Source organism: Barbatula barbatula, assembly GCF_947034865.1.
Source record: "Barbatula barbatula genome assembly, chromosome: 1".
Lineage (NCBI taxonomy): Eukaryota > Metazoa > Chordata > Actinopteri > Cypriniformes > Nemacheilidae > Barbatula > Barbatula barbatula.
The window spans coordinates 17,179,081-17,198,542 of NC_136766.1; the positions used below are offsets into that span (position 1 = coordinate 17,179,081).

Below are 19,462 nucleotides of genomic sequence, written 5' to 3' on the forward strand. Positions count from 1 at the left end.
TTGCACACACACAAATAGGCATACACATGTGCTGATAGCTCATTGACTTCCTTCCTAAGAGATAAGAGCAACTGAGAGACATTGCCCATTTGTTCCGATAACAGATAGAACTGACCTTACGCGCAGATACGCATACCAACACGCTAGCAAACACTCCTTCTTTTTCTCTTTCTTCATTATTTCCCATCAGAACGGGTTGTGCGTGTGATAATCTGTCTTCATTCACATCAGACCTACACCATTAGTCTGCAGGCCTTGCCATTTTCCCTTTGAAATTCCTGTATCTTAACCTTTACAACATTAAGGGCCCCTCCCTGCCCTCCGATTCCTCTAAAGTGGCCCAGTGAGGGGGGTCGTCCCCTCTCAGTGACCTCTGAGGGACGCCCAATCCTGCTGGTACCTGTAAACACTTTTGATGTTGTGCTGAAACTGCATTCTTATATCAGACAATGAAAACTATTGTCTAGGCATTTGATAAATGAATCATAACCTGGTCCAAAAACACACATCCGCCCATGCCCAGTTAAATATTTTGTCGCCCATGACCAGTTTTATTTTGTATTCACTTGGCTTGGCCCTTCAGGGCTGTCTAGGACCAAAAAGCAGCCTGTTCCATTCATGCGTGGTTGCGTTGTGGTTCTGCGTTTTCCGGTTCCTTCCCGATTACGTTCTGCGCAATATGCCCCATTACCAATCCAGCCCTGATTATATTCCAAAATGCAGCTGCCTCGATTTTACACTTGGATGCATGTTGACTTAAACAAACACATTTACACACTCAATCGCACACACAGAAGTTGATTTCAACATACGGAAAAGCGTGATTAGATAAGGTAGCTTCACTCCTTCATGTGCGCACACAGTGTGTTTGAACTCATCCCTTTCCACTATCACTTCCTGTCCCCCTACCTTTGGAGTGAGATAACGTCACTCTATGGACGTCAGGCGTGGGTCTGTGAAGTAGCTGTCAACATATAGCATTAAGGGAGGGGAGGCAGATAGCTCAGCGTAAGGTCAAGACAAGCTGTTGAGACAAAAATGAACTGTGCTGATAATATCTCCTGTGACATGAGATGATAAACTAACACACCGCACTCACCTGAATAATAGTGATGTATCAATGCTATTATCATGACAGACTATTATAACAGCTACTCACAGAGTTCTGAGACATTCATTTCTGACCACTTTTCTTTAAAGGAACTTCAGAGGCGTGCGCTAAATCATGTTGCTTATTTTGCAGCAAAAGGCTTCAATTTTTTTTTTCATTTAGTATGCAGAAGGCCCGTTGCTCACATTATGGCTTTCTTTTGTCTCTGCATCTGTGTTTTGAGTGGTAAAAGCGAGTGATGGATGACTGGCGCTGCAGGCTCATAAACATAAGCACAGCAGGCTGATTGATTAAGGCTTTTATTGTATTACAGACATTTGCTTTCTTAAACAGTAGTTTAAGTGTTGCAGACTCTGGGGCATCTGGACCTGCTTTTATCTGACTTTCCTGTCTGAGATGCTATATGTGACTGCAGGGACTTTTAGGTACTCTCAGGGTGAGCAATGATCTTACTTCGTCTCTCCCGGTAACCCATTGACTTACCTGAACTCATGCAACCATATCACACAAAAGTCACCTCTCAGTATCTGTTTTGGCTCTTGGAAAGCTAAACAGAACTTCAGCAGTCTGCACATTTGACCCCCTTAAAGTATAAGTGTCATTATATTACATTAAAATTTATCAACAGGCAAACAAGTTATGCCACATCTTTTCTCAGGGCTAACTTTGCTTTTCATAGCTCGTTTTCAGTCGTCTTCTAACCATCGGGTTATTTTTATTGAAATGTGAAGTCACTTAAGTTTGTTATTTTTTCCCAAAAAGATTTACTACAGCTATATTATCACATTAATTATTGTCAAGTTTTACAAAGTTTGACAGGTTTGTCTTGATTTGTAATAATATACCAATAACACGTATACAAAATTATATTACAGTATTTACAGTAGTTAACATGAACATGGTCTACATTACAAATAATATAACTTTTTATTCAGCCGTTTTTTGTACAGTACATTGGTTTATCTAAAGTGATCTAACATTAACCATTAATTCTATAACATTGTTTAAAAACTGTCAAATATGTGCTTTTCATGTCAACAAAGGCATTAACAAATGTTAATGAATATGTTCTTATTATAAAGTGTTTCCACTATATTCTTTGTTTTAGCCTTTGAAACCTAAAAAGGACATTCATGGGTACATATGTGAGGTTTAAGAGTCCAAGTACTTGGGGCCCTTGTATATGCATAGCCATATGTATCAGGGTGGTGTGTTGAATATTCTAAAATGATTATGCTGTGCCGCATCTTCCACAGATCAAAACTCTTTTGGAAAGAAGACCTCATAAGGATTAATTTGCATAGACAGACAGAAGGGGTCGACTCTGTGGTTATGTTTCATCCATATCCAAGCCACAGATTTGTGGGTCAAAACTATTGATCTTTAGTCTCCCCACTGTGCCTCCATAGACATGATGCAATGGAAAGTTTGTGTAAGACCCACACACAGACACACATTGAGATAGATCCCACTAGATCGTACAACTCCTGTCACATCTACATCCTTTCATTGACCTCTGTAGGGGTCACAGTCCATTCCTGTGGTGGGCAGATTGCGTGTTTGGGAGGTGATGAAGGGGGCAGTGCTGGGAACAGCTGTGTGGTTTGTAGTGACCGTGCTAACTGCTGTAGGCTTTGTAAGGTCATTATATGATAATGAAAATGATTACTGAATTACATGAGGGTTTAGGGGAGGGGAGGGAAGCAGGCTGAATTTGATAAATGATCTCTGAAAGTGCCCATCTGTCTCCACCCTCTCTCTCTTCCCCTCCCTGTCTTCCTCGGCCTGGTGTTTCACTTATTCTAAATTTTGTATCTTTGTAATCCCAGAATAAAATGTGTGAGAATGTAGTTGCTAGGAGGACAAGTGGAACATTTTCTGTGCCCAGCATTGACAGTTCTTTCCTGATTTGCAACTGTACTACGTCCACCAGCAAGCACAGTTCTGGGCTGAAACTTGGAATTGATCCTTAAGACCCACTGGTCTTGACCCAGGAATTGCTGACGTTAGAGGCCAAAGGGCAAGATAATATCCTCACCAATCGTCCAAAACAACAACAAATCAGGCTGGCTAAAAGTTACTGAAGCAAAGCAAGATTGAATAAAATGCTATTAGCAAATCTAGTCATGAGTCACACAGGCATATGTGTAGCAATAGAGAACAATACATTGTATGAGTCAAAATGATAGATTTTTGTTTTATGCTAAAAACCATTAGGATATTAAGTCAAGATCATGGAATTTCCTACCGTAACAATATCAAAACTTTATTTTGTGAGTTGATGCAGCAAAATTGCAATCCATAATAGTCAGAAACATGCCTACAAACTTTGCTCGTTGCGAAGAGGATTACCCACTTAAGTTTGGTATCTATGTAAATCTTAGAATTTCCGTTTCGGGTTCGTCTAGTCTCCACTACATCATTACAGCAGTAAGCCAATAGAGACAGTTAAAACAAATCTGTTTCTTCTTAGGAGTGGTCCGCTACAGCACCTTTAAAAGCGATTTTCTCAATATTTCGATTTTTTGCAAATATTTCCTATCCTAAGAAACCATACATCCGTGGAAAGCTTATTTATATCAATTAAAAAAAATGACCCCATGACTGGTTTTGTGCTCCATGGTGATAGAAAGAAAGAACACCTGATGTGGAAATGTGATGCATGCTTAGTGAATGGATATTGCTTTACGATGTAAGATGATGAATTAAATTAGTTTGAATGTAAAATTATTTATAACTCAAAGGAATTTAAAATGAAGTATCATGTTTGTTGGCATGTTTTGTAGTAATGTTTATTGCTTATTTCCTAGGTAAATAAAAATGCAGGGTGCCCTGGCTCTGAGGGAGGATCACAGACCCTTTGGCCAGTCACTGTTTGGCAAAATAAAGTGTTTAAGTAAAACTACAGGGAATAGAGAGCAAGAGAAGGAGCGCTGTTCATCAAAATGTCGAAAAATTATCTCCTCATCCTCCAGATACAGAATACTGTACGTCTCTGAGGTTTAAGTGGACAAAGCAGATTTAAAGCATGATTTATTAAAGCATGCAGGTCTTCCAAACCAGTTATTTTATGGACACAAAGGGCAGGAGAACAAGTGCTGGGATGCATGAATGGTTCTTTTAAAAGCTGTAGTTATTAATCATTTTATTTCTATCACATACGATTTATGAGCTTCTCAGGGATTTGGTTAACCTGGTCTCTCATTGTACAGTATTTTCTTGTTGTTTTGGAGGTGTCTCTTTTAATATTACAACAGAGTTAATCATTCGTTCCCAGGAGCTTTTAATGAATGTGTGTAATGTGACAGTAGTGGAAAGTTTGTTTGCATTTGAGTGTTGTATCCTGGTGCCCGCAGCTGGCCTCATCACTCACCCTAGAGCGTGATCTCTGACCTCAGGCTATGAATGTCTGTATTTCAGTGAGTGTTCCAGTGTGTTGAGTGTGTTGTGACCTCTTGTACTTCACCTGGGTGGAACCTTCAGAACAAAACTGCCACGGGCTGTCATCGCACACTCACACACACGCTGCAGGGTCACAGAGTTCAGAGGGCAAGCAGAAATTTCTCTCTAGACTAGAACATCAAATGCCAAAAGACACACATATATAGACAAACATGATTACCAACTCGCCTCCACTACGGAAATACAAATTAATAAAATATAAAAAACAAGTATAGCTTGCTTTTCTACAACTTGTTTCTTATCTGCAGCAAAGTACAAATTACTATTTTGAACTATTAAAATTATAACCATATAATATCAAAAACTACCAATATTTATTATAAGCACAGGTTACACTGTTTTTGTACTGCAACAAATGCTAACAATGCAAAACATGCCAAATTCCTTTACTAATAACAATGTAACATTTATTATTTACTTATAGTTTGACACTTTGCTCTTTAGTTACCTATTAACACATTCACATATTCCAGTTGGCTCTCTTTGTATTCCTTAGCCTCACTTTCATACGCACGGAAATTCACCGGTTGTCGTCTCATGAGGAATGGGGTGTCTCCATAGCTGTCAATCCAGCGCCGTATCTTTTGTCCCAGCAGTGACTGTGTCCCTCCCACCAGGGTCCAACAGGAGGCAGACAATAGAGCTGCTGTCCCAATGTGGCGAGAAAAAGACTGTTCATGTCTATCTTGGATGAGAATGGACAGCCTAAGCCCGCACATGACAGCTCTGATGCTGGGGAGACCTTTACAGTTAGTCGAGATGGAGATATCACATATTGAAAACGCTCGGGCAACCCACCCTTAAAGGGGCACTTAGTATTTTTTAAGTTGTACCTCTAAAGTTGCTTAAAGCGAGTCAGTAGTCTAATAAAATAATGGATCTGGTTTGGTTCATATGGGCCGCCATGTTCAACAAGATCACATGACCATCCAAACATCTTACACTTCAAATTGATCTACTTTGGAGAGCATTTTCAGAAGACGTTTTGCTGTGAATGAGCAGCTTTTTAAACCTACACTAATCCTGATATATTTGATAAATTATAAGTAGCATAACAAACTGTGTATATGTGTGTTTTTCGGCAGGTAAGACTACACCCATGTGAAGGTGCAGTCTGGTTCTCAGGGCCTGTGAAGTGTGTTTAGCTTGGCACCGCGTGCTACATTAACAGCAGCGTTTTAGCATTGCTGGCTAGATCTTCTTAAATGTTTTACAGTAGGCTTCGGTGCTCACGGGCGAACACCTGGTCCCGGCCTTCGATAAACACACACAGACATATTCTTCCACTGGTGTCTCCGCACAGAGAGGTAACAAATGTATTTGTGTGTGTTTGGGTGTGTTGCTTTCATCATCGACAGAGCTGTAATTAGTGTGAAAGTGATGGTTGGGCTTAAAAAGCTGTCATCTAATTTGTCTGTCTTTATCGAAACAAACATGTGTGGTCCCTCCCTCGCGACGTGCGTGCAATGTGTTATTAACAGTAGAACGAGCGTCTGAGAGTTTGATCATAAATTACTCTGATATGTCTAAACCGCTGTTTAGCAATCACAAAGCTATGCATGACATGCCCGCCACGGCTTTGGCCCCCTTGTGCCCGCTCTCATATGCCTGCGGCTGTCAGGAATGGAGAGTACACGAAGCGACCCACTTTGAGAACCGCTTGGATCTGGGTGGACGCCAGTAAGCGCTGGAATGCCACTTTGAGCTTCAACAGTCATTCTTATTATATTTGTTTGTGGAAAGAAAATAAGTCCTTTTTGTTTTTTTGGTTTTACGTTTGTGGTGAGCAAACACAAACAAGTACAAGGAGTTACTCCCAAACATACACAAACTCCGTCTGCGTGCATACTGTCGAACACATGTGGCGTTTTTCCTAAATGGCTGGGCGTGCAATGCCTGTTCCCCAGCACATGGAAGGCTTCATTATGTGACCAAACTCTTAACAACAGTTTACCAGAGGACATGATTTAGCAAGTTACCTCCCCGTGTAAAACTAACGTTCCTCGGATGCGTCCAAATGAGAGGGGAGAAAACCATTAAAAAGAGAAATTGCTTTTGGTTTTAATTGCTCAGTTGGTTTAATAAAAACAGCATCTCGTAATTATACGTCGTGCAGTGATGGTAAATGGTTGCCGTGCTTGATGCAATTATGATCACCGCAGAAATTCAGAGCCCCAGAAAACAGTCGAACACACTGCTATTAAGCGTTGATTTTATATGGAATAAGAAACGAAGAAATGCGTGAGGCTAACCAGAGTGGTGCAACATTATTGCGCACCCGGATAGGCCAAAAACGGCCCAAAATGAAGGTTGTTAACTGACTATATGTGAACAAGATTGTGGTGTCTTTCTTTGTGAAATACCCTTTTACCACTGCTGGACCGACCAAGTCTCAAGGCAGTTTGTGGTGTAGGCACGAAATTTGAATGTATTAATTCATGTCAAGGACACAAATTTCCCCATTTTGTTGTGTCAGTCAGCTCAACCTTTTTTCGTGTCACTCGGCACATATGTACATTTATATATTTAGAACCTGATGTCATTATAAATAAATACCTCACCCTAAACCCTTAAATCACAACAACCGCAAAGGCAAATTTAGCTAAAAACGTGAGTTTCACAAGGGGGCAAAGCAACCATACATGGCTACCGTGACCCTGCCCCTAAACCTAACATCACAGGCGAAAAGTCAAATCCTTACAAAACATACAAAGAGATCGTAGGAAATAGGAATTCTCACGAATTACCCTCCTTGTAAAATAGGTATGAATTCCCATCAGATTGCATTAATATATAGAGGATTATTAGGAACACCATACTAATACTGTGTTTGACCCCCTTTGCCTTCAGAACTGCCTTAATTCCACGTGGCATAGATTCAACAAGGTGCTGAAAGCTTCTTTAGAAATGTTGGCCCATATTGATAAGATAGCATCTTGCAGTTGATGGAGATTTGTGGGATGCACATCCAGGGCACGAAGCTCCCGTTCCACCACATCCCAAAGATGCTCTATTGGGTTGAGATCTGGTGACTGTGGCGGCCATTTTAGTACAGTGAACTCATTGTCATGTTCAAGAAACCAATTTGAAATGATCCGAGCTGTAGTGGAGTTTTATTTGTAGTGGAGATGAGTGGTACCCGGTGGGGTCTTCTGCTGTTGTAGCTCATCATGACACCGTAAATTCCAACGGTTGCATCTTAGAGAATTTTACCCCTAAATAATCACAAAAATCACACCATTTCTTTAGCAAAAAGACAATGGGCTAGTTTCACAAAGGCGCCATATTATATTTCCGTTCAGCGAGTGTGGGCAGGCTTATTTCACTGTAACGGAATATAAGGATATTTGGCCAGCAAATATGAGCGTTTTAAGATAACAGACACTGACATATCAATGAAATAACAGAAAAACTTCTTTACATTGCTGAGTACCTCTTTAAGCCAGCACAACTCAATTTAACAAAACTGTTTTTCTTTAGTCCATGCTAATGTGGTTAACCAAAATCCGTAAACACAATTCATGTATACATTAACCAGCGTGTGTATTGGACATTTCCACAGAGATGATTTAGTTTTGACAGTTGGAGTTGGGGGACTAAGAAAAGCGTAAATAGCATTTATTTTCTCTTTCGTTGTGAAACCTCTACACACACTCTCCACACCAGGAGCTCCTCGCCTGACTGCACGTCGAATGGAATACAAACGTATTCATAATACACACTTGATCATGACTGTATAGTGTCGTATTTACTGTGAAAGAGTATTAATAAAGACGTGAATTACGAACTCTTCACAAAGAACACGACACGATTGATCATCTGTAAGTGATGCGGTGCTGTCTGACTATCAGTTTCACTCTTGCCCACAACACAGAGTATTCTATCCATCTGACTTTAATCATATAGAACTTATAACGATGAGTTAAAACAAGACATAAAACGTATCGGAGCATTGGATACAAGTTAATTGTTGTTTTGCTTAAAGAGGATGGTGATATCGGGAGAAACGCGGGAACAAATTCCTTATTTTCACATACAGTTATATACAACCGTAAATAAGCCTGCCCACTCACTCGCTGATCGAAAATCTAAGGGGCCGTTTACACGAGACCGTTTTCAAGTGAAAGCGCAAAACTTTTTGTATGGTCTCTTTAGCGACGGATGTCTGCCTTCCAATAAACCATCAATCCATCGTCAGGGACTCTGGTATTTTTTCTTTACAAAGTGATGTCGCCAACTACTGCCGTGGCATGCGTAATACAGTGTTTGTCATTTTTGCGGATCTGTGTAAACTTGGATTGTTTTGACAAAGTTGTCGTGTGTACGTGAAACTTCAAAACGCAAAAGAAAAACCTTTCCGTTTTTCATCGTGTAAACGTGGCCTAATATGGCTGCTTCGTGCAACTACCCCATAGTTGAGGGAGGGAGGTGTCGCTTTTGTTACGCGCATGTGTGTGTAATTTGTAGCTCATATCCTTGACTCTGCTGAAGTGACATGTACGTTAATGATAGTGTTAGCTCTCCTTAATCTCTCTCTGCAGACACACACACTTGCTACTTTTGCCCCTGCACTGTTAATTATTTCCAACACCGCTGGAGCAGAGTCCTCTTCGTGGCAAGCATATTGTGTCTGGCAGCCAAGCAGAGGGTTATAAATGATCCTGAAGGTGAAGATGTGACTGTGAGGAGATAGTTATGAAAATTTCATCTGTACATGCGTTACTGCTACAGCTGCTGCTGTCAGTGGAGAAATTAGTGCGGGTCAGGGCTGTCAGAGAGAGAGAGGGGGACCTGTCAGACCCCTAAACACACACACTCATCGCAGGCTGTCCCCAGGCTGTCTGTGTTCATTACCAAACTTAGACAGGGATTCAGCAGGCAGGTGGAGCGATCCTTTCAACCTCACCTATTGCATTCAGTGCAGTCTTTGTGGAGCTGTGTCTAGCTATGAGACAATTTCCATGAGGGAAATTAAATATTATTCATATTCCTGTTATTCCTTGAGGGGCAACATAGATTTAGAGCAGACAGGGGCAGACAATCACAAAGAAGGTATGGGTTCCATTAATCCTATTAAAAATAAAAGTGCCACAAAAGGTTGTTCACAGCGATGCCATAGAAGAACCATTTTTGGTTCCCCAAAGAACCATTCAGTAAAAGGGCAATTCCATGCAAATGTCACATTAAGATGAAAACTATTTTTACCAAAGGTTTTCACCATACTGATAGGTCAGGTGTCAATATTTGGTGGATATAAATAGCCGTGTGAGGTCTCTTTTAAAGCATTTTTTTGTGTTGAAATTCTGTCAATTTCTTTGTTTGGTTGAACGGAGAAAGTTATTTGTAAGAATGCTTGTAACAGTTTTTGGAGCCCATTGACTACCATCGTTGGAAAAATTACAATTGTGGTCAAAAGTGGCCCAGAACTGTTTGCAGTCCTACATTCTTCAAAACATATTTTTTGTTTCACTAGTCATATACAGTAGATTATAGATATGTACGATGCGAATACAGGCCTACTGTAAAATAATAGTATGTTACACCGAAGACACCACTGTACGTGTCAAATAAAACAAAGTAGGTGATTTCAACATGGTAGCCACTATGCATGGGCACTAACCTTTTGAAGAATAAAACTTAATTACTTTTATAACAAATGATCTTTATTTTCTTTCATGATTGCCGAGTTTGAAATTCAGTCGAGGGTTTTTGCAGCGCCACTCTCTCCCAAAACTTTGTAATTAATACAAGACTGGCCCGTCATCTCTGCTCCCTCACCACCAACGTGCAGTTTCTAGAGAATTCTATTAGCCCAGACCAGCAGCTGTTAATTACCTCTCTACATCCCTCGCTCTTAGACAAATGAAAAGCTCTGGTACAGATGTACGATATAGTGATACACTGCCTTTCCACTCTCTCCATAAAGCCACTTTCGGAAATGGGTCATCAATCCGCTGTTGATAAATGTCTTTGGTTGGTAATGAGTGTCTTATCGGGGTGGGATTAGTGCAGAGATTTTTTTGTAATTAGTGTACCAGCACAGCCTGCCGCCGCCTTCTCTGAGGTGTTTGTCCGTGTTTTACTCGAACTGAATTGTGTGTGAACTTTTCGGAGGATGAAAAGAGTCGGTCTGTGAGGGAACGCAGCTTATATTGGACTTTGAAATAAAAACAGTGGGCTAATCCACAGCCAAGTGCTTTACAAAGAGATTTCAAATGAAGCGTGATACATCGGATGGCCTGGATAGAGGAATGAGGCTAAAGATGAGTGATTAAACTAATAATGGCGCTATTGTTCGAGTGTGCTTAGATAAAGCTTTTGAATATATTTACTTTAACTGTGTGAACTTGATTTTTTCATATATACACTAATATTTTACATACCTACATGCATCTGTGAACTGCATCTGTCGATTATTTCGATATGTTCATCAGTTTAAAACAAGCTAGAAAAACATTACACAGTAATGCACTAACAATGGAAGCTTGACTGGCAATTCATGTTTGTAACATATCTTTTTTATAAATCACCCTTATGGTGTGAGAATTCTTCTTTAGTAGTTTCTTCCGAAATGACTTCTAGTCAGAAATGAAAGTGCATTAGTGTGAAAACAATTCCCTTATATTTTTGCCAGCTAAGGGATGAATAAAAAATGTCACCTTGGCACAGATGCAGTCAGTACACTTTAGTTTAAAGATGACCCGAACATTACTTCAATACTCTCTTGTATAAGCATTGCTCTCAGGTAAAGACACGCGATTTTCTCCCCATTGTCTAGTGCTGATTCGATCGAACAGATTTTCCCCTTATCATGCGTCTTTCCAGTGCTCGTGAGTACAGCCTCTGGTCCACACGCTCAGAGGTCACATTACCAACCGACTGCTGGGGGCCTTCAGCCTCAAGGTACCCACTTAAGCGCCTGTGGGAAGAAGAAAATTCACTTTTAACTTTCTTCTCTCTTTCTCGTCGCTTTGAGATATCCGCTGCAACTCATTTTTGTTTCCTCCACTCTCCTTTCAGTTCGTTTTTTTCGTGCTCATGAAATCACAATGCGATGTATTCCGCCCGAGGTGCAACCATTCAGAATGCCGTTTGACACAGAGGAACTGAATTCCTGCTGCTCTCTGCTGTTTAAACGACCCCATGAGCTCGGAGAGGCCATCGAAAAGCACACATCTCTCACTTGGGCCGCGCTCTGGTGCTTATCTGACTTTTATGAGGCTGTAAACTGCACTAGCGGGTCCACTAAAAGATATCTGATAAATAAACACATCAGTCTCAGTGTATTAGAAACTCTCCCTCCGTGCTTATTGATGCTTTATGAGGACTTCTCTGCTTACATTTATTTCTCTGACGCTGAAAGCGAAATGATGAATTTAATTAGATTTTTGTAGAGAAATAAACTAAAAGAATGTGCAGGCTCTGTGATTTAGAAGAGGGTAATGCACAAATCATTTCTCACAGCCATCAGCAATTCTCAATTAGCGCTATGTCGAAATTTGTCTTGTGAATATTCTGTAGATCTCTTTTGTGCTGTGGTGTGCTCTGCGTTCGGTGGGTCCGGTGCTGTTGCTTTGACAGATGTGATGGGTGCAATTAAATGACAGGTGATTAGTAGCAAACATGCTTCTGCTTTGACAGCGCACTGCCACATTGGCATTTGACTGAGTTGAGATAATAAGCACATGTTCTTCACAGGAAGGTGATGGTGGGTCCCAAACACAGGACACGGTAACCGAGGGCTCATTCATAACAGGAAGTAAAAGCGACGGTTGGGAATGGTAAGGTATATGCGTATGATTATGAATGGTGTAATATTTTGTCAACAGTTAATATTCTTCTTCTTGATCACATTAACATAAGTTTGTGTGTATATACATTAGATGGTATCTGTGGCATTGATGGCATCATTGTATGTTAATGCTCAGAAATGTATATAGAGTTAATTGTGTTATCTAAGCTGGAGTCACAGAGTTGTTGAAGCTTGTAGTTTGTCAAAAATTCTTCCGTGAAGAATAAAAAGCTAAATTTCAGTACCTGTCTCTAATGGCTGACTGTTGTTTGCAGGGTGTGCAATAAAGGACTGTGGTCGCTCTAATTAGTAACATGCCGTATCTAATAATGAAGTCTAAGTGGTTCCTCATTACGCGCTCCTGGAGCTTGATTAAAATGTCAAGGTTTAGTGAGGACAGATTTGGCCGGAGGGTCTTTAATTTTGTGTGTCTGTGTACTTTGTAGTAGTCAGTAAATATCTGTGCTTCAGCTTGTTTCCAGCCTTTTGATTAATTGCTGGCACCAGCTGTAGCAGACTGATTCATTTCACTCTGAATTATTTTAAGTGCAGCACTGCTATGCCTTTCCCAGCAGCTTTGGAGTTAGTAGAAGTTTGATGTATGCATTGTTTTTGTTTCTGTTGTGTTCAGCAGTTTATGTGAATGGTCTGCTCTCAGTTAATACTAGCTGTATATAATATTATAATTGCATAGTCATGAGTAATACTGACCGTTTTGCTTTTTATGTCTTGCAGCTAGTCAGTGTCTTATTACTTTTATTGTAGCACACTGCATCATTTGCATACTACATATTGTTTGATTGTATAGACGCCTTTTCTGTTAGTAAATATTGTGGCACATTTATGTGGGCAGAGCTTAGGTGGAGGCAAAATGATCCCCCCTGACTTAATAGGATTAAATTTAAACATGTAAGGTCACTCACTGTCTAGGACCGCGATTGTTTTTGAAAAAGGTTAACTTTAATGCAAGGAACTTGGCCGACCTGTAGACGCTCACTCACTTGATCCAGGGATGAACTGACAGGACCTTTGCGCTCAAAAGTTAACTACGTGGAAAACAACCATGTTCCCATGTTTCTGATTAGGTGGGCATACGTGAGATATTTTTAGACACATACCCAAATCATCACCCACACCAACAAAAGACAGTAGTTTTTTAATCTTAAGTGTTATGAAGTGAAACGCAAGCATTTTTTATTATCGTTTCTGTTCAGTCAACTCATTTTTTTGTGTTTAACTACACCTGTCGTCAGTGTTTTTGTTTGGCAATGGCAGCAGGTATGTGTTAAAATATCAAATTGGAGACGGTATTCTGTCGATTGTGGCACTAAACAACACGACAAGATGATATTTTAAATTCCTTATGTAGCCGAATCTGTGCTGGCTTGTATTGGCCGCCTCCAGTTTCCCCTTTGTTTTTCCTCCAGCTAATGCCATGACGTTAGCACAAAAGGGGTCTATAGTTTAGATGACTTTCACTGTTACACAATCCAGGGATTGGTTATAAGAATTAATAACTTTCCCCCTCTTTTTTTATTTTGTAAACAGCATAATATATAGTACTGGGTGAAAATCACAACTACTTTTCAGCAATGGTGTATGAGTTTATTGACCATATATTATTATTTTTCAGTCTTTTTATTAGAATAAAGCAAGAAAATACTGCAAATGTGCATGCAGTATTAAAAAATTGAAAAAAAACAGCTTCTATAGTCTACAGTGTTTAGTGTGACCTACAATTGAAATATTACATCTCCTTAAGTACAAGATGTGCTTATTTCACTAATTAGTTACTTTAGTCTAAAAAAGCCATTTTGTTGTAATTTCCTTTTCTTTTTGCATACATATTACTGGTCAAACGTTTGACCAACACTTCATATTTTTATCCACATAGAAAAAAATCAAGCAGTTTTTTTTGGAGTTTCCAGCATGACTTTTACACATTTATCTTTTTACTTTTATCCTGTCTTTTATACTTTAAACTCTCATTTAAAAAACCTTTGGGATTCTATACAGGATAAAGTACATGAAAGAGTGCTTTCTATTTTATTATAATCAAGGCTGGTATAAATTGCATGTAGCTAAGGCTGCTGGGATGGGGGTCTCTGTGCTTTTATAAGTCGCTTAGAGTCAGTGTATCATACGCTGCGCTGTAGATCCCGTGTGTTAAATGGCATTTATTCAGCCAGTTAGTCTGGGAAAACATATGGTGCCATTTGGAGCATCAGACTGTGGCATGCTGTTCCTTCTTAATTAGAGCAGACCAGCTAGTGAGTGCCACACTTAGCACTTTGTCAATTTCCCATGCACCACGCAGACTGAGGTCTCACAAACACACACTGTTACACTATACACACTCTACACTACACAATTGACGACCGTAGATTGCCTTTCATTGTTTCTCTTTTGACTTTGTGTACGTGTAGGTGCTTGGGTGTATCATTAGGAGCAAACAGTAGGTGTAAGGTTTGATTTCCGTTGAATGTTGGTATTTGGGTCATCTGGGAGATAGTTATGGGGGAGAAAGAGAGAGAGATAGCGAGAGAGCATGTTGGCAGCACTGCAGGTACTAGTCACTGCTGAGATTTTATTCAGACAAATCTAGTTAGAGACCGTAGATAAATACGTTCTTTCATAAGCAATGAGCCTCTCATAGTTTGTCCCAGTCTCTGCTCTTTTTATCCTTTTCTATTTCATCACCCTTCTCATTTTTAACCATACTGGAATAAAGAACACATGGTTGTCCTGTTTATTTAAACATTTTACCATCAATATGCTAATGAAAAAATCAGATAGCCTTTGTTATAGTAAATAAATGAGAACACATCTCTCTTAAGTTACAGAGCAATGTAAAAGTGTAATCATCCCAGTCTTATTCATCCGTCTCTTTTTACCCACCTCTAAAATTTTCGAAGCACGCAGCAAACATCTGCAAGTACACTTAAGTCTTCGCTCATCTCTCATTTCAAATGTTTATGCCCAATCTGTGTGTGAGAGCTAGCAGACAAATTAGCATATACTGCATTTATATTTCAGCAGCATTTAAAACGCATATCTTCAGTCCTGAATTATGCATGCTGTACAGAGAGGTGCTTGTTTTGGAGCCACCTGGGAGCCTAGTCTGATTTATTTTTGTATTTATATATTTGCTTTTGGAAATTAAATTAATTATTTAAATGCATTTTTTTGCATTGTTGTCATAGTTGCGATCTGTTAATTTTTTAGAGAGAAAAACTTTAAATTCTATGCCTGTAAGTTCAATCAATGTGCAAGAATCTAGTAATGAAAATAAGCACAAGGTTAACTCAGCTGCCACTTTTGCTTTTCTTTGTTTGCATGTGTGTAAATGTTATTCATCCGCATCATTATCTGCATCATTTCCACCACATGTTTGCGTGTATGGGTATGTGTTTTTAGCACTGTGAATGTAAATCATTGCCAGCGATGGCAGAGTGAATAATGCAGATCATCTTTTCCCCCGAATACAGCAAGAGCAGCGCTTGATTGTCAGAGGATGGAGGTTGTGTAATGTAATGTCTTGAGGACTGTCATTTATTGTGGACAAACCTTTTCAAATTCTTGCGGACGCAAAAATACCACAGATCAGATAAATGTGCAACGTGCGCTCCTACAGAAATATCTGAATGGGTTTAAGATGTCCACATTATCTTGCTTGGGTCAATTGGATGAGCCACGATCGGTCGGGATACAGCGAGTGAGGAAATGTTTTATGTATCAGGGTATATATTCATCACAGACTAAATCACACCGTTGTGAAGCCGTGACACTTTGGCGATACGCTGTATTAATTCATTCACTTTAAGCCTTTCAGTCATGTTGCTAAACTCTCCAAGGTGGGTGTTTTCTCCTATTACTGGCTATTTTTATTTTACTGTGTGTTAACAGTTCAGTGGCGTTTTACACAGTTAACATTAAGCCATTATTTAATTTAACAGCTGCTTTGTTAGTGACACGCTTGCTAACAAGAGTTTCCTCATGATGATAAACTGCAGCTTTTAATAAACACTCTCATCTCATAAACAGCACTTTCAGATTCGTGCTGGCCTGGGGCAACTCATAATACCATTTATTACACCTTTATTAAGTATTTAATAGAGTGTAGAGGGGGTTGGAGTGAGGAAAGTAACCATCCCTAATGGGAGTCGGGAATCGGACCAGGTATCACTATTTTTTGTTGTTTCTTTCCCAAGCGTCTAGTTAGTGCACACTATATTTAGCTCAGCGGAGAAGTGTTGTTGGCCCGTCCTGCGCCTCTGTTATATTTCTGTCTGGCATGAAACGTTTGGCACTTAAAACCATTTACTAGAAAGGTGTATTGGAGTCATGCTGTTAGATACAAAGAGTTTGGTTGAACCGCAGAACAGACCTTGGTCTGAACGAAAAGCTGAATAAAATTAAAAACTATTTGTAGAAGGGTTAGTCATGTTTTCCTGTGGGAAGGAGAACTCTCTGTTTTTGAACTTTAAATATGCTATCGATTTGTTGTTCTTTATTTTACCGCGTTGCTTTAAAGCAATTGTTTGTGTGCCAGTTCTAATCTGTCCTCCATCTTCTAATGGGTAGAATGAGCTACTGAATAAATTACCTTATTTCTGTCTTTTCAAGTACAATGTCGTCTTTGTTGGATGAGATTGTGTTTGGCAAGAGCAGTGGCGGCTTCCCTTGCTGAGAGCACGTTTTCGATCCTGTACACAAAAGTCAGACATTTTCTTATTATCTCTTATTAAAGTTACCTCTGGGTCTGGATATCTAATTTTGCTCCCTAACTCACTTTCTCCAAATACCAATTTGACCTCCCTTTTATTATTACTTTTCTCGTTCTTTCTCTCTTGTTTTTCTGCTCGTACCCCCTCTGTAAAGAATAAAGGTATTAATCTTTTATGTTTTGGAAAAATCAGGCGACTGCTATTTGCAGGACCTCCTGTGCGGCTCAGGTTGGCGCGCTGGCAAGGAGAGAGAGAGACACCAAATTGCCGAGTAAATCAATACGTCGCTGTAATGTTGGGGGGATCCGCTTTCAAAGGGCAGTATTGAAATTTGTAAGCCGTGGTTTTGATCTCTTTTCCATTCCGCTCTGGCTCGACTTGTTATCATAGTTGCTGTTGTTTGTATGTTATTTTAGCTTCTTTTCCAAGTAGCTATTTTGCAATTTGGACAAAAATACAATTAAAGGCCCATCTGGATGTAATGGCACTAACAGCAGACAGATGGACGGCTCTATTGAAGCCATACCTCGTCTTTGGCAGGTCTAGGCCCCAGTAATGTATGTCTGTAATGCGGGATCCCTCAGAATTGAGTTGTGTAAACTGTCCAAGGGGCTATCAGAAAACCGAGGGATGAGTTTTTAAGTGGTTAAGATGGTACGTGTGCCTGTGCCAAACGCTATGCGCTGAGCTATTACGGCATAGCTCCGCTCAAACGTCGAGTACATTTAGATCAGAAATTTAGTAATTAGACCCAGAGGAACAGCATTAACAGGGCGGTTGTGTCTGAATGTGCCCGTTTCTCTTACATCTTTCACATGTAAAATATCCAACCTCAGTTTTATAAATTCTATAGCATTGGCCCACTTAAGAGGAAAACGATATCACCCACTTCATTGCAACGCCCTTTCCATCCTAAATCTTAGACGCACAATATCAGTGACAGTTTAATCACAGATTTAAGTTTTGAGTGACTACCTGCAGTGCTTGTTTTGTTTTAAATCTCAGACTCAGACACACAGGCATCTCACGTTTCTCCACGACTGTCTTTGAGGTGATTGATTGTGCTTTGAGAATGAGAACAGACCTCGGCTACATTTAAACACACGCTTTTCTCTCCCAGAGCATGCAAGTACAAACATCTCTGACACCCTTTATTAGCTAGCAACAAACCCCGGAGGCTTGGGCCAAACGGGAAATATAGGAAAATTGAGCTGCTTTGAACCAAGGTGTTTTTGATAACTACTTGGTATGCTTCCTGAAGGGTAACCTGTAGGCTTGGCTTCTTCAAACCCTAATCCCTTTGATTAGGTGCCAAGGCAGATAACGCTCTCTTCTCCTCTCTTTCGTCTCACTCCCGATCCCTCTGTCTCCCTCTCCCTCTGAAGGCCTGACCTACTCCTCCTCAGTTGTCCTTTGAAATAATTTTTGCCCTCATCGCTCTGTACAGGTGGACGAGCCCGTGGACCTCATTAAGACCCTCTATAGAAGTTAGCTCATCTGATGACACCTCCTACACACACAGAAACACATGCTTCCCTCACTCCTGCTCAGGGTCACCGTGGCCTGCTCCTCCTCCTGAACTCATCTTCCCGTCACGGCTGCGTGCTAACCTCTAACTGGCATAACCCTGGGCGCTCTTGCCAGAGTACTGTTTTTCTGGATTACTGCATCTTAAGGAGTTGACTGTTGGCTGGCTGATGGGGTCATAGTGACAGTTGCAAGGGGATACAAGCAGAAGCCTTCAAGTCAGCTAGATCAGACACCACAGATTCCATCCCGCCGATGGTTATCCGATTGAGACGCCGGGCTCAACCTCTGTAAACAGCCACCGGTTACCTAATCACCTCCTAATAGCTCTCAGCTTTGCCACTGAGCTGTTTGATCAGAATGTGCCACAGTCCTCGTAATCCTATCAGAGTCCATCGAGAAGACCAGCTCCACGCTAATATTTACGAACACAAACTTCTGCAAAATGATGGGATAAAGAAAAGACCAACTGTCCAGCTGACACCCCAATACTGATAGTCTACCTCCACTGAATTAATCCATAAAACCCCAAAACCCCTCTTAACGTATTAGCCCTAATTTCTGTCCAGTTCATGTTACCCAACCCTGTTTCTCGATTGAATTTAGTCCATCACCAACAGTCTCAAACCCTGCTCCCAGAAGACCCCGGTTCCAGTAATCCTCCAATTTCATCAGTAGCTTCCGGCTCATTGTCAAACCCACATCCGTAAAGCATCTTGCACTTTGGTTTCTTATGCGTGCCACTCTAAAACTCACGTCAGTCTCCAGAGGTTTGAAACTTGACTCAGTCATTTTTAAAGTGGGGTTGTTTCAATGGCTGCAGTTTGTTTTATCAATTTAAAT

The 19,462-nt window shown here is 40.4% G+C and overlaps 1 protein-coding gene across 1 annotated transcript in view; it reads left to right on the top strand.

The window, feature by feature from the left end:
- Window positions 1-19,462, top strand: part of fto (FTO alpha-ketoglutarate dependent dioxygenase) — a 112,208-nt gene that overhangs the window by 43,597 nt on the left and 49,149 nt on the right. The window lies entirely within an intron of this gene.